The sequence below is a fragment of the Plectropomus leopardus genome, chromosome 16 (assembly GCF_026936395.1).
Source record: "Plectropomus leopardus strain MGB_pleo_1.0 chromosome 16, ASM2693639v1, whole genome shotgun sequence".
NCBI lineage: Eukaryota > Metazoa > Chordata > Actinopteri > Perciformes > Serranidae > Plectropomus > Plectropomus leopardus.
This window is the reverse complement of record NC_142191.1, coordinates 13443121-13459882: the sequence shown is the minus strand read 5'-3', so window position 1 is coordinate 13459882 and position 16762 is coordinate 13443121. Positions and strand designations below refer to the sequence as shown.

General features: G+C 37.8%; 1 long non-coding RNA gene across 2 annotated transcripts in view; it reads right to left on the bottom strand.

The window, feature by feature from the left end:
* The window catches only part of LOC148186849 (uncharacterized), a 47833-nt gene extending 31272 nt beyond the window's left edge, over positions 1-16561 (bottom strand). For both annotated transcript variants that reach the window (XR_015779121.1, XR_015779122.1), the window contains exons 1-2: positions 16448-16561; positions 15107-15243 (exon numbers count right to left, since the gene is read on the bottom strand). This is a non-coding gene — a long non-coding RNA (uncharacterized LOC148186849). The remainder of the gene's footprint in view (positions 1-15106; positions 15244-16447) is intronic.
* Between the last annotated feature and the right edge of the window lie 201 nt (positions 16562-16762).

Sequence of the window (16762 nt, the reverse complement as noted above, 5' to 3'; positions counted from 1 at the left end):
GCATACAATGTTGTAATAAAGGGCCAAAAACACCATAATATGGCATGTCAAAAAAATGACCAAAACAGCAAGGCTATAGTATGGCAAAAATGTCAAAAAATGACATGTCCCAAAAACAGCTGGAAACAGCTTAAAACTGCATTAAATAGCGTGCCGAGACACGCCATAGCATACAATGTTGCAAAAACATCTTAAAAAGACCATATAATGGTGTGTCGAAAAAATGACCAAAACAGCAAGGCTATAGTATGGCAAAAATGTCAAAAAATGACACATCCCAAAAACAGCTGGAAACAGCTTAAAACTGCATTAAATAGTGTGCCGAGACACACCATAGCATACAATGTTGCAACAACGGCCAAAAACACAATATAATGGCATGTTGAAAAAATGACCAAAACAGCAAGGCTATAGTATGGCAAAAATGTCAAAAAATGACATGTTACAAAAACAGCTGGAAACAGCTTAAAACAGCATTAAATAGCGTGCCGACACACGCCATAGCATACAATGTTGCAATAAAGGGCCAAAAACACCATAATATGGCATGTCGAAAAAATGACCAAAACAGCAAGGCTATAGTATGGCAAAAATGTAGAAAAATGACACATCCCAAAAACAGCTGGAAACAGCTTAAAACTGCATTAAATAGCGTGCCGAAACACGCCAAAGCATACAATGTTGCAACAACGGCCAAAAACACAATATAATGGCATGTTGAAAAAATGACCAAAACAGCAAGGCTATAGTATGGCAAAAATGTCAAAAAATGACACGTCCCAAAAACAACTGGAAACAGCTTAAAACTGCATTAAATAGCGTGCCGAAACACGCCAAAGCATACAATGTTGTAATAAAGGGCCAAAAACACCATAATATGACATGTCAAAAAAATGACCAAAACAGCAAGGCTATAGTATGGCAAAAATGTCAAAAAATGACATGTCCCAAAAACAGCTGGAAACAGCTTAAAACTGCATTAAATAGCGTGCCGAGACACGCCATAGCATAGAATGTTGCAAAAACATCTTAAAAAGACCATATAATGGTGTGTCGAAAAAATGACCAAAACAGCAAGGCTATAGTATGGCAAAAATGTCAAAAAATGACACGTCCCAAAAACAGCTGGAAACAGCTCAAAACAGCATTAAATAGCGTGCCGAGACAAGCCCTAGCATAGAATGTTGCAAAAACGGCCAAAAACACCATATAATGGTGTGTCGAAAAAATGACCAAAACAGCAAGGCTATAGTATGGCAAAATGTCAAAAATGACACGTCCCAAAAACAGCTGGAAACAGCTTAAACTGCATTAAATAGCGTGCGAGACACGCCATAGCATACAATGTTGAAATAAAGGGCCAAAAACACCATAATATGGCATGTCGAAAAAGTGACCAAAACAGCAAGGCTATGTATGGCAAAAATGTCAAAAAATGACATGTCACAAAAACAGCTGGAAACAGCTTAAAACACCATTAAATAGCGTGCCGACACACGCCATAGCATACAATGTTGCAATAAAGGGCCAAAAACACCATAATATGGCATGTCGAAAAAATGACAAAAACAGCAAGGCTATAGCATGGCAAAAATGTCAAAAAATGACACGTCCCAAAAACAGCTGGAAACAGCTTAAAACTGCATTAAATAGCGTGCAGAGACACGCCATAGCATACAATGTTGCAATAAAGGGCCAAAAACACCATAATATGGCATGTCGAAAAAATGACCAAAACAGCAAGGCTATAGTATGGCAAAAATGTCAAAAAATGACACGTCCCAAAAACAGCTGGAAACAGCTTAAAACTGCATTAAATAGCGTGCCGACACACGCCAAAGCATACAATGTTGCAACAACGGCCAAAAACACAATATAATGGCATGTTGAAAAAATGACCAAAACAGCAAGGCTATAGTATGGCAAAAATGTCAAAAAATGACCGTCCCAAAAACAGCTGGAAACAGCTCAAAACAGCATTAAATAAGCGTGCCGAGACACGCCATAGCATACAATGTTGCAATAAAGGGCCAAAAACACCATAATATGGCATGTCGAAAAAATGACCAAAACAGCAAGGCTATAGTATGGCAAAAATGTCAAAAAATGACACGTCCCAAAAACAGCTGGAAACAGCTTAAAACAGCATTAAATAGTGTGCCGACACACGCCATAGCATACAATGTTGCAATAAAGGGCCAAAAACACCATAATATGGCATGTCGAAAAAATGACCAAAACAGCAAGGCTATAGTATGGCAAAAATGTCAAAAAATGACACGTCACAAAAACAGCTGAAAACAGCTTAAAACAGCATTAAATAGCGTGCCGAAACACGCCAAAGCATACAATGTTGCAACAACGGCCAAAAACACAATATAATGGCATGTTGAAAAAAAGACCAAAACAGCAAGGCTATAGTATGGCAAAAGTGTCAAAAAATGACACGTCCCAAAAACAACTGGAAATAGCTCAAAACAGCATTAAATAGTGTGCCGAGACACGCCATAGCATACAATGTTGCAACAACGACCAAAAACACAATATAATGGCATGTCGAAAAAATGACCAAAACAGCAAGGCTATATAGTATGGCAAAAATGTCAAAAAATGACATGACCCAAAAACAGCCGGAAACAGCTGGAAACAGCATTAAATAGCGTGCCGAGACACGCCATAGCATACAATGTTGCAATAAAGGGCCAAAAACACCATAATATGGCATGTCGAAAAAATGACCAAAACAGCAAGGCTATAGTATGGCAAAAATGTCAAAAAAATGACACATCCCAAAAACAGCTGGAAACAGCTTAAAACAGCATTAAATAGTGTGCCGAGACACGCCATAGTATACAATGTTGCAATAAAGGGTCAAAAACACCATAATATGGCATGTCGAAAAAATGACCAAAACAGCAAGGCTATAGTATGGCAAAAATGTCAAAAAATGACACGTCCCAAAAACAGCTGGAAACAGCTTAAAACAGCATTAAATAGCGTGCCGAAACATGCCAAAGCATACAATGTTGCAATAAAGGGCCAAAAACACCATAATATGGCATGTCAAAAAAATGACCAAAACAGCAAGGCTATAGTATGGCAAAAATGTCAAAAAATGACACGTCCCAAAAACAACTGGAAACAGCTTAAAACTGCATTAAATAGCGTGCCGAAACACGCCAAAGCATACAATGTTGTAATAAAGGGCCAAAAACACCATAATATGACATGTCACAAAATGACCAAAACAGCAAGGCTATAGTATGGCAAAAATGTCAAAAATGACATGTCCCAAAAACAGCTGGAAACAGCTTAAAACTGCATTAAATAGCGGGCCGAGACACGCCATAGCAGACAAGGGTGCAAAAACAGCTTAAAAAGACCATATAATGGTGTGTCGAAAAAATGACCAAAACAGCAAGGCTATAGTATGGCAAAAATGTCAAAAAATGACACGTCCCAAAAACAGCTGGAAACAGCTCAAAACAGCATTAAATAGCGTGCCGAGACAAGCCCTAGCATAGAATGTTGCAAAAACATCTTAAAAACACCATATAATGGTGTGTCGAAAAAATGACCAAAACAGCAAGGCTATAGTATGGCAAAAATGTCAAAAAATGACACGTCCCAAAAACAGCTGGAAACAGCTTAAAACTGCATTAAATAGCGTGCCGAGACACGCCATAGCATACAATGTTGCAATAAAGGGCCAAAAACACCATAATATGGCATGTCGAAAAAGTGACCAAAACAGCAAGGCTATAGTATGGCAAAAATGTCAAAAAATGACATGTCACAAAAACAGCTGGAAACAGCTTAAAACAGCATTAAATAGCGTGCCGACACACGCCATAGCATACAATGTTGCAATAAAGGGCCAAAAACACCATAATATGGCATGTCGAAAAATGACAAAAACAGCAAGGCTATAGCATGGCAAAAATGTCAAAAAATGACACGTCCCAAAAACAGCTGGAAACAGCTTAAAACTGCATTAAATAGCGTGCAGAGACACGCCATAGCATACAATGTTGCAATAAAGGGCCAAAAACACCATAATATGGCATGTCGAAAAAATGACCAAAACAGCAAGGCTATAGTATGGCAAAAATGGCAAAAAATGACACGTCCCAAAAACAGCTGGAAACAGCTTAAAACTGCATTAAATAGCGTGCCGAAACACGCCAAAGCATACAATGTTGCAACAACGGCCAAAAACACAATATAATGGCATGTTGAAAAAATGACCAAAACAGCAAGGCTATAGTATGGCAAAAATGTCAAAAAATGACACGTCCCAAAAACAGCTGGAAACAGCTCAAAACAGCATTAAATAGCGTGCAGAGACACGCCATAGCATACAATGTTGCAATAAAGGGCCAAAAACACCATAATATGGCATGTCGAAAAAATGACCAAAACAGCAAGGCTATAGTATGGCAAAAATGTCAAAAATGACACATCCCAAAAACAGCTGGAAACAGCTTAAAACAGCATTAAATAGTGTGCCGACACACGCCATAGCATACAATGTTGCAATAAAGGGCCAAAAACACCATAATATGGCATGTCGAAAAAATGACAAAACAGCAAGGCTATAGTATGGCAAAAATGTCAAAAAATGACACATCCCAAAAACAGCTGGAAACAGCTTAAAACTGCATTAAATAGCGTGCCGAAACACGCCAAAGCATACAATGTTGTAATAAAGGGCCAAAAACACCATAATATGGCATGTCAAAAAAATGACCAAAACAGCAAGGCTATAGTATGGCAAAAATGTCAAAAAATGACATGTCCCAAAAACAGCTGGAAACAGCTTAAAACTGCATTAAATAGCGTGCCGAGACACGCCATAGCATACAATGTTGCAATAAAGGGCCAAAAACACCATAATATGGCATGTCGAAAAAATGACCAAAACAGCAAGGCTATAGTATGGCAAAAATGTCAAAAAATGACACGTCCCAAAAACAGCTGAAAACAGCTTAAAACAGCATTAAATAGCGTGCCGAAACACGCCAAAGCATACAATGTTGCAACAACGGCCAAAAACACAATATAATGGCATGTTGAAAAAATGACCAAAACAACAAGGCTATAGTATGGCAAAAGTGTCAAAAAATGACACGTCCCAAAAACAACTGCAAATAGCTCAAAACAGCATTAAATAGCGTGCCGAGACACGCCATAGCATACAATGTTGCAATAAAGGGCCAAAAACACCATAATATGGCATGTCGAAAAAATGACCAAAACAGCAAGGCTAAAGGATGGCAAAAAAGTCAAAAAAATGACACATCCCAAAAACAGCTGGAAACAGCTTAAAACAGCATTAAATAGTGTGCCGAGACACGCCATAGCATACAATGTTGCAACAACGGCCAAAAACACAATATAATGGCATGTTGAAAAAATGACCAAAACAGCAAGGCTATAGTATGGCAAAAATGTCAAAAAATGACACGTCCCAAAAACAGCTGGAAACAGCTTAAAACAGCATTAAATAGCGTGCCGACACACGCCATAGCATACAATGTTGCAATAAAGGGCCAAAAACACCATAATATGGCATGTCAAAAAAATGACCAAAACAGCAAGGCTATAGTATGGCAAAAATGTCAAAAAATGACATGTCCCAAAAACAGCTGGAAACAGCTTAAAACAGCATTAAATAAGCGTGCGAGACACGCCATAGCATACAATGTTGCAAAAACATCTTAAAAACACCATATAATGGCATGTGGAAAAAATGAACCCAAAAGCAAGGCTATAGTATGGCAAAAATGTCGAAAAATGACACGTCCCAAAAACAGCTGGAAACAGCTTAAAACAGCATTAAATAGTGTGCCGAGACACGCCATAGCATACAATGTTGCAACAACGGCCAAAAACACAATATAATGGCATGTTGAAAAAATGACAAAAACAGCAAGGCTATAGTATGGCAAAAATGTCAAAAAATGACACGTCAAAAAAACAGCTGGAAACAGCTTAAAACAGCATTAAATAGCGTGCCGAGACACGCCATAGCATACAATGTTGCAATAAAGGGCCAAAAACACCATAATATGGCATGTCGAAAAAATGACCAAAACAGCAAGGCTATAGTATGGCAAAAATGTCAAAAAATGACACATCCCAAAAACAGCTGGAAACAGCTTAAAACTGCATTAAATAGCGTGCCGAAACACGCCAAAGCATACAATGTTGCAACAACGGCCAAAAACACAATATAATGGCATGTTGAAAAAATGACCAAAACAGCAAGGCTATAGTATGGCAAAAATGTCAAAAATGACATCGTCCCAAAAACAGCTGGAAACAGCTCAAAACAGCATTAAATAGCGTGCCGAGACAAGCCATAGCATACAATGTTGCAAAACATCTTAAAAACACCATATAATGGTGTGTCGAAAAATGACCAAAACAGCAAGGCTATAGTATGGCAAAATGTCAAAAATGACCGTCCCAAAAACAGCTGGAAACAGCTTAAAACTGCATTAAATAAGCGTGCCAAGAATCGCCATAGCATACAAGGTTGCAATAAAGGGCCAAAAGCTCCAAAATATGGCATGTTGAAAAATGACCAAAACAGCAAGGCTATAGTATGGCAAAAATGTCAAAAATGACACGTCCAAAAACAGCTGGAAACAGCTTAAAACAGCATTAAATAGCGTGCCGACACACGCCATAGCATACAATGTTGCAATAAAGGGCCAAAAACACCATAATATGGCATGTCAAAAAAATGACCAAAACAGCAAGGCTATAGTATGGCAAAAATGTCAAAAAATGACATGTCCCAAAACAACTGGAAACAGCTTAAAACTGCATTAAATAGCGTGCCGACACGCCATAGCATACAATGTTGCAAAAACATCTTAAAAACACCATATAATGGCATGTTGAAAAAATGACCAAAACAGCAAGGCTATAGTATGGCAAAATGTCAAAAAATGACATGTCCCAAAAACAGCTGGAAACAGCTTAAAACAGCATTAAATAGCGTGCGAGACACGCCATAGCATACAATGTTGCAACAACGGCCAAAAACACAATATAATGGCATGTTGAAAAATGACCAAAACAACAAGGCTATAGTATGGCAAAAATGTCAAAAAATGACACATCCCAAAAACAGCTGGAAACAGCTTAAAACAGCATTAAATAGTGTGCCGAGACACGCCATAGCATACAATGTTGCAACAACGGCCAAAAACAATAATATGGCATGTTGAAAAAATGACCAAAACAGCAAGGCTATAGTATGGCAAAAATGTCAAAAAATGACATGTTACAAAAACAGCTGGAAACAGCTTAAAACAGCATTAAATAGCGTGCCGAGACACGCCATAGCATACAATGTTGCAATAAAGGGCCAAAAACACAATATAATGGCATGTTGAAAAAATGACCAAAACAGCAAGGCTATAGTATGGCAAAAATGTCAAAAAATGACACGTCCCAAAAACAGCTGGAAACAGATGAAAACAGCATTAAATAGCGTGCGAGAAAAGCCCTTAGCATACAATGTTGCAACAACGGCCAAAAACACAATATAATGGCATGTTGAAAAATGACCAAAACAGCAAGGCTATAGTATGGCAAAATGTCAAAAAATGACATGTCCCAAAAACAGCTGGAAACAGCTCAAAACAGCATTAAATAGCGTGCCGAGACACACGCCATAGCATACAATGTTGCAATAAAGGGCCAAAAACACCATAATATGGCATGTCGAAAAATGACCAAAACAGCAAGGCTATAGTATGGCAAAAATGTCAAAAAATGACACGTCCCAAAAACAGCTGGAAACAGCTTAAAACTGCATTAAATAGCATGCCGAGACACGCCATAGCATACAATGTTGCAATAAAGGGCCAAAAACACCATAATATGGCATGTCGAAAAAGTGACCAAAACAGCAAGGCTATAGTATGGCAAAAATGTCAAAAAATGACACGTCCCAAAAACAGCTGGAAACAGCTTAAAACTGCATTAAATAGCGTGCCGACACACGCCAAAGCATACAATGTTGCAACAACGGCCAAAAACACAATATAATGGCATGTTGAAAAAATGACCAAAACAGCAAGGCTATAGTATGGCAAAAATGTCAAAAATGACGTCCCAAAAACAGCTGGAAACAGCTTAAAACAGCATTAAATAGCGTGCCGACACACGCCATAGCATACAATGTTGCAATAAAGGGCCAAAAACACCATAATATGGCATGTCGAAAAATGACCAAAACAGCAAGGCTATAGTATGGCAAAATGTCAAAAAATGACACGTCCCAAAAACAACTGGAAACAGCTTAAAACTGCATTAAATAGCGCAATAAACACGCCAAAGCATACAATGTTGTAATAAAGGCCAAAAACACCATAATATGGCATGTCAAAAAAATGACCAAAACAGCAAGGCTATAGTATGGCAAAAATGTCAAAAAATGACATGTCCCAAAAACAGCTGGAAACAGCTTAAAACTGCATTAAATAGCGTGCCGAGACACGCCATAGCATACAATGTTGCAACAAAGGGCCAAAAAGACCATATAATGGTGTGTCGAAAAAATGACCAAAACAGCAAGGCTATAGTATGGCAAAAATGTCAAAAAATGACACGTCCCAAAAACAGCTGGAAACAGCTTAAAACTGCATTAAATAGTGTGCCGAGACACACCATAGCATACAATGTTGCAACAACGGCCAAAAACACAATATAATGGCATGTTGAAAAAATGACCAAAACAGCAAGGCTATAGTATGGCAAAAATGTCAAAAAATGACATGTTACAAAAACAGCTGGAAACAGCTTAAAACAGCATTAAATAGCGTGCCGACACACGCCATAGCATACAATGTTGCAATAAAGGGCCAAAAACACCATAATATGGCATGTCGAAAAAATGACCAAAACAGCAAGGCTATAGTATGGCAAAAATGTAGAAAAATGACACATCCCAAAAACAGCTGGAAACAGCTTAAAACTGCATTAAATAGCGTGCCGAAACACGCCAAAGCATACAATGTTGCAACAACGGCCAAAAACACAATATAATGGCATGTTGAAAAAATGACCAAAACAGCAAGGCTATAGTATGGCAAAAATGTCAAAAAATGACACGTCCCAAAAACAGCTGGAAACAGCTCAAAACAGCATTAAATAGCGTGCCGAGACAAGCCCTAGCATAGAATGTTGCAAAAACATCTTAAAAACACCATATAATGGTGTGTCGAAAAAATGACCAAAACAGCAAGGCTATAGTATGGCAAAAATGTCAAAAAATGACACGTCCCAAAAACAGCTGGAAACAGCTTAAAACTGCATTAAATAGCGTGCCAAGACACGCCATAGCATACAATGTTGCAATAAAGGGCCAAAAACACCATAATATGGCATGTCGAAAAAATGACCAAAACAGCAAGGCTATAGTATGGCAAAAATGTCAAAAAATGACACGTCCCAAAAACAGCAGGAAACAGCTTAAAACAGCATTAAATAGCGTGCCGACACACGTCATAGCATACAATGTTGCAATAAAGGGCCAAAAACACCATAATATGGCATGTCAAAAAAATGACCAAAACAGCAAGGCTATAGTATGGCAAAAATGTCAAAAAATGACATGTCCCAAAAACAGCTGGAAACAGCTTAAAACTGCATTAAATAGCGTGCCGACACACGCCATAGCATACAATGTTGCAAAAACATCTTAAAAAGACCATATAATGGTGTGTCGAAAAAATGACCAAAACAGCAAGGCTATAGTATGGCAAAAATGTCAAAAAATGACACATCCCAAAAACAGCTGGAAACAGCTTAAAACAGCATTAAATAGTGTGCCGAGACACACCATAGCATACAATGTTGCAACAACGGCCAAAAACACAATATAATGGCATGTTGAAAAAATGACCAAAACAGCAAGGCTATAGTATGGCAAAAATGTCAAAAAATGACACGTCCCAAAAACAGCATTAAACAGCATAAAATAGCGTGCCGACACACGCCATAGCATACAATGTTGCAATAAAGGGCCAAAAACACCATAATATGGCATGTCGAAAAAATGACCAAAACAGCAAGGCTATAGTATGGCAAAAATGTCAAAAAATGACACGTCCCAAAAACAGCTGGAAACAGCTTAAAACTGCATTAAATAGCGTGCCGAGACACGCCATAGCATACAATGTTGCAATAAAGGGCCAAAAACACAATATAATGGCATGTTGAAAAAATGACCAAAACAGCAAGGCTATAGTATGGCAAAAATGTCAAAAAATGACACGTCCCAAAAACAGCTGGAAACAGCTTAAAACAGCATTAAATAGCGTGCCGAGAAAAGCCCTAGCATACAATGTTGCAAAAACATCTTAAAAACACCATATAATGGTGTGTCGAAAAAATGACCAAAACAGCAAGGCTATAGTATGGCAAAAATGTCAAAAAATGACATGTCCCAAAAACAGCTGGAAAGAGCTTAAAACAGCATTAAATAGCGTGCCGACACACGCCATAGCATACAATGTTGCAATAAAGGGCCAAAAACACCATAATATGGCATGTCGAAAAAATGACCAAAACAGCAAGGCTATAGTATGGCAAAAATGTCAAAAAATGACACGTCCCAAAAACAGCTGGAAACAGCTTAAAACTGCATTAAATAGCATGCCGAGACACGCCATAGCATACAATGTTGCAATAAAGGGCCAAAAACACCATAATATGGCATGTCGAAAAAGTGACCAAAACAGCAAGGCTATAGTATGGCAAAAATGTCAAAAAATGACACGTCACAAAAACAGCTGGAAACAGCTTAAAACTGCATTAAATAGCGTGCCGAGACACGCCATAGCATACAATGTTGCAATAAAGGGCCAAAAACACCATAATATGGCATGTCGAAAAAATGACCAAAACAGCAAGGCTATAGTATGGCAAAAATGTCAAAAAATGACACGTCACAAAAACAGCTGGAAACAGCTTAAAACAGCATTAAATAGCGTGCCGACACACGCCATAGCATACAATGTTGCAATAAAGGGCCAAAAACACCATAATATGGCATGTCGAAAAAATGACAAAAACAGCAAGGCTATAGTATGGCAAAAATGTCAAAAAATGACATGTCCCAAAAACAGCTGGAAACAGCTTAAAACTGCATTAAATAGCGTGCCGAGACACGCCATAGCATACAATGTTGCAACAACGGCCAAAAACACAATATAATGGCATGTTGAAAAAATGACCAAAACAGCAAGGCTATAGTATGGCAAAAATGTCAAAAAATGACATGTCCCAAAAACAGCTGGAAAACTCTTAAAACAGCATTAAATAGCATGCCGAGACACGCCATAGCATAGAATCTTGCAAAAACATCTTAAAAACACCATATCATGGTGTGTCGAAAAAATGACCAAAACAGCAAGGCTATAGTATGGCAAAAATGTCAAAATATGACACGTCCCAAAAACAGCTGGAAACAGCTTATAACAGCATTAAATAGCATGCCGAGACACGCCATAGCATACAATGTTGCAATAAAGGGCCAAAAACACCATAATATGGCATGTCGAAAAAATGACCAAAACAGCAAGGCTATAGTATGGCAAAAATGTAGAAAAATGACACGTCCCAAAAACAGCTGGAAACAGCTTAAAACAGCATTAAATAGTGTGCCGAGACACGCCATAGCATACAATGTTGCAACAATGGCCAAAAACACAATATAATGGCATGTTGAAAAAATGACCAAAACAGCAAGGCTATAGTATGGCAAAAATGTCAAAAAATGACACGTCCCAAAAACAGCTGGAAACAGCTTAAAACAGCATTAAATAGCGTGCCGAGACAAGCCCTAGCATACAATGTTGCAAAAACATCTTAAAAACACCATATAATGGTGTGTCGAAAAAATGACCAAAACAGCAAGGCTATAGTATGGCAAAAATGTCAAAAAATGACACGTCCCAAAAACAGCTGGAAACAGCTTAAAACAGCATTAAATAGCGTGCCGACACACGCCATAGCATACAATGTTGCAAAAACGGCAAAAAACACCATAATATAGCATGTCGAAAAAGTGACCAAAACAGCAAGGCTATAGTATGGCAAAAATGTCAAAAAATGACACGTCCCAAAAACAGCTGGAAACAGCTCAAAACAGCATTAAATAGCGTGCCGAGACAAGCCCTAGCATAGAATGTTGCAAAAACATCTTAAAAACACCATATAATGGTGTATCGAAAAAATGACCAAAACAGCAAGGCTATAGTATGGCAAAAATGTCAAAAAATGACATGTCCCAAAAACAGCTGGAAACAGCTTAAAACAGCATTAAATAGCGTGCCGAGACACGCCATAGCATACAATGTTGCAAAAACGGCAAAAAACACCATAATATAGCATGTCGAAAAAGTGACCAAAACAGCAAGAATTTCAAAAAATGACATGTCCCAAAACAGGTCAACATATCTTAAATCAGCATTAAATAGTGTGCTGAGACACGCAGCTGCATAGAATGTTGAAAAAACGGCCAAAAACACCATAAAATGTCACGTCGAAAAAATTAAAAGGCAAAGTTATAGTATGGCTAAATTGTCAAAAAATGACTTGTCCCACAAACAGCTGAAAACAGTTGAAAACCACATTAAATATCATTCTGAGACATGTCATAGCATAGAATGCTGGAAAAACAGCGAAAAAGACCATAATATGGCATGTTGAAAAAATGACCAAAAAACAAGGCAAAATGACAAAAAAGTATGGCAAAAACGTCAAAAATGTCCCAAAAACAGCTGAAAGTAGCTGAAAAACCACATTACATAGCGTGCTGAGACACACTATAGTATAGAATGTTCCAAAAACAGCCAAAAACACCATAATGTGGCATGTTGAAAAAATGCCCCACAAAGCAAGGCAGAAAAAATGTAAAAAAAAAATTACATGTCCTAAACTATAGTATGGCAAAAATGTCAAAATATGAAACATCCCAAAAATAAATGAAAACTGCTAAAACTGCCCAAAATAGTGTGCTAATACATGTTCTGGCATAGAATGTTGCAAAAAAGGCCAAAAACACCATAACAAAGCATGTTGAAAAAAAGACAAAAATGCCAGATAGCAAAAAGGTCAAAATATGACATGTCTCAAAAACAGCAGAAAACAGCTAAAGACAGTCTAAAATAGTGTACGAAGACACTTCCCGGCATAGAATGATGCATAAAGGCCAAAAACACCATAATATAGCATGTTGAAAATACGACAAAAATGCCACACTATGGTATGGCAAAAATGTCAAAATATGACATGTCTCAAAAACCACTGAAAACCAGTAAAATAGCATGCCGAAACAAGTCATGGCATAGTGTGTTGCAAACACTGCCCAAGCCCTTACAGAAACTGAGAGAGGAAGAGAGATGGGGTGAGATGCACAGCAATAACATTACATATAACTATCATCTAACAATAGTGACAGACAAAATGAACAAATGCAATATATGATAGCATGTGATGTTACATGGAACTATTGTAGGTGTTGACAATAGTTCCATGTGTATAGTAATAGTGGAGGCATGACTCATAGTAATGGCAGCAGACGGTCGCACCATGCAAGATCATGGCATTGGCACATCAAGGCCCACGACACTGGCACAGCCTCAGCAAGGGCAAGAGGAAGAGCACAACCAAGACCACGATCCAGGTAAGCCAGAGGTACAGCATCAGTGCAGCCACAGTGTGAGCACAGCCAAAGGAGGGAACACAGCATCAAAACAGCCATCAAAACAATCCAGGCACAGCCAAGAGTGCAGCCAGCATCCGGGAAACTACAAAACAAGGCAGCACAAATGCTCCAGAGAAGAAGCTGAGTTAGTGTACTGCAGTAAAAAGAAATGAGTGTTTGCAGATGGAGGGAGCAAGAGAAGGACAGAGGAGCTCAGTGTATCACAGAAAGTCCCCCACCAGACTAAACCTATGTAAGCCTAACTCAGGGCTGGTTCAGGCAACCCAAGCCAGCCCTAATAGTAAGCTTTATCAAAGAGGAAAGTCTTAAGTATACCCTTGAAAGTGGAGATGGTGTCTACCTCCAGATAGTATGTTGAGAAATGTCAAAATTTGACATATCAAAAAAACAACTAAAAACCACATAGTATAGCATATTGACACTTGTCATAGTAAAGCGTGTTGAAAAGAAAACATCATAATACAGCATGTAAAAAAAATGACATACAACGTCATAGTATAGTAAGTCAGAAAATGTCAAAATATGACATGTCAAAGCTGTAAACCACATATGTAAAGTCACGTCATGGTAAAGAATGTCGGAAAAACTGCCAAAAACATAATATAGCATGTCAAAAAAAAACTCACCAAAAACGCCATAGTATAGTATGTCAAAAAAAATACCAAAAATATGACATGTCTAAAAAACAGATGAAAACCACAAAGTACAGCATGTCAAATAATGTCACAGTATAATGTGTCAGAAGAAAAGGAAAAATATCATAATACAGAATATCAAAACAATGACCAAAATAATCATAGTATAGTATGTTGAAAAAAGTTAAAATATGAAATTCTAAAAAAGCAGCTGAAAACCACTTTGTATAGCATGTCAAGTGATGTCATAGTATAGAATGTCAAAAAAATGCCAAAAACATCATAATAAAGCATGTTGAAAAGATGACAGAAAACATCATGGTATACTATGTCGAAAAAAATGTCAAAATATGACATGTCGAAAAACTGCTGAAAACCACATAGTTTAGTATGTTGAGACACATCATAGTGATAAATGTTGAAAAAAATGGCCAAAAACGTCATAATATAGTACTTTGAAAAATCGGCCGAATTTGACATGTCGGAAAATGTCAAAATTGGACATGTCCAAAAAATATCAGAAAACTACATAGCATAGCATGTCCAAAAAAAAATGCCAAAACCACCATAATATACTATGTCAAAGAAACGAATGAAGACAACATATGTCAGAAAAAATGTCAAAATACGACGTGTCGAAACAAAAGCTGAAAACCAGCACAACATCCATGAATGGACAAAATAAAGAAACTCTTACAAATGAAATGACATTACTTACCAGGAGAGACATGGACATAAAAGCACTCCGGGCTGGTAGTCTCAGGGAGTGCCTGAATCAGACGTGCAAACAGGTAAACGGGATGTGACGTGACTGCAAACTGGCGAATCTAATCAGTGTGGGGAAAACAATCAAGCCTGTAGGGAAGACACATGAATGTAGTAAGTTAACCCTCTACTGCACCATGTTGCCATATGGCAACATACCTTTTTTTTCTTACTGATATCTAAAAATAAATATGACCACTATTTTCCCTTTCTATAGAAGGTGGGGTATTGTTTTAATCCATTGTGTGCTTGGATGAGGTCACATGTCTTTTAAATCCCCCAAAATCTCACTCTTTTCCACTCTGTCCATGACCCTGTGTGAGCTGAAGAAGAGCAACTGAATATTCAAGGATTTCTTTCAATTTTTCATATATTTTAGCCATTTGAATGTATATTAAGTTATGACCTGTTCTTATCATGTAAATCTTGTTTTAAACAAATAACTTTCTTTTCATCTAATAACTTCAGTATGCTGCCAAACAGCAACATTGTGCAGTAGAACTATATTCAGTACAGACAGACGAAGACAGATCAACAGAGACAAACAGGTGGACAGACTGACAGCCAGAGACAAATGGACAGAGACAGACAGACAGGTGGACAGACAAACAGATGGACAGACAGACAGGCAGACAGAGAGAGATACAGAAAGATAGAGTATCAGACTAACATATGCACACATACAAATGAATAGAGCTCTTCAGCGTTGTAGGACACTATCAGTAAGGACAACCAGTTTGATTTTTGTAGCCTCAATGTTCAACAATTATTATTGTCATGCTTGTGTAAACACAAACATTTTTATAGATTCAGTCAAAAAGGACTTTACATGTATTTGCAAAAATGCATTTTAACATTTTCCAGATAAACATTATAATTAAATCCATTTTAGGAACGTATGTGTCCTTGCCTGAATTTCATCACTGTGCATTTCATAAGAAATGTACATACATCATCCGAGGATGTGTGCAGAAGAGTGACATAACAGCCTAAACAGACAGCCTGTATTAACGTGTGCATTCGCTATAGGCTGTCATTTTCTGACAGCTCCGTCTTGAATTGAAGCGACAGTGCTGCTTTGTGCTGCAATACATTTTAATAATCCTGAAAGGCAGAAGCGAGCGACATGCGATCTTTTATTTATAACCGATTAGCATGTTCGTGGTTATCTTTTAGCTCTTACTGAGGCTTTACGGTTTTTAAATAAGTGCGTGGATCTGCTGCACTTGCATCGTAGTATAACCCAGCACAACATGCACGAACGGAAGAAACAATGAATTTACACATTACTCACTAGGAGAAACATGAACATTAAATCACTCCAGGCCGGTAGACACAGGAAGTTACTGATTGGGAAGCGCAAACAGGTAAACAGGAGGTGACGTGCTGCAAACTGACGAACCTAATCAGGGCGGGGCAAAAAAATCAATATCGGAGGGGAAGACACACGACTGTCAAAGTTAAATCAGACATGACACATAAGGAAAATATAAAAAAAAAAAAAACTCTATATACTGGACCCTTGCAGTGAAAAAGGAAAATCTGCTTACACGCTATCCTATATTTCTAAAATTACATTTTAATAATAAAATATACTGTAAAATTAAAA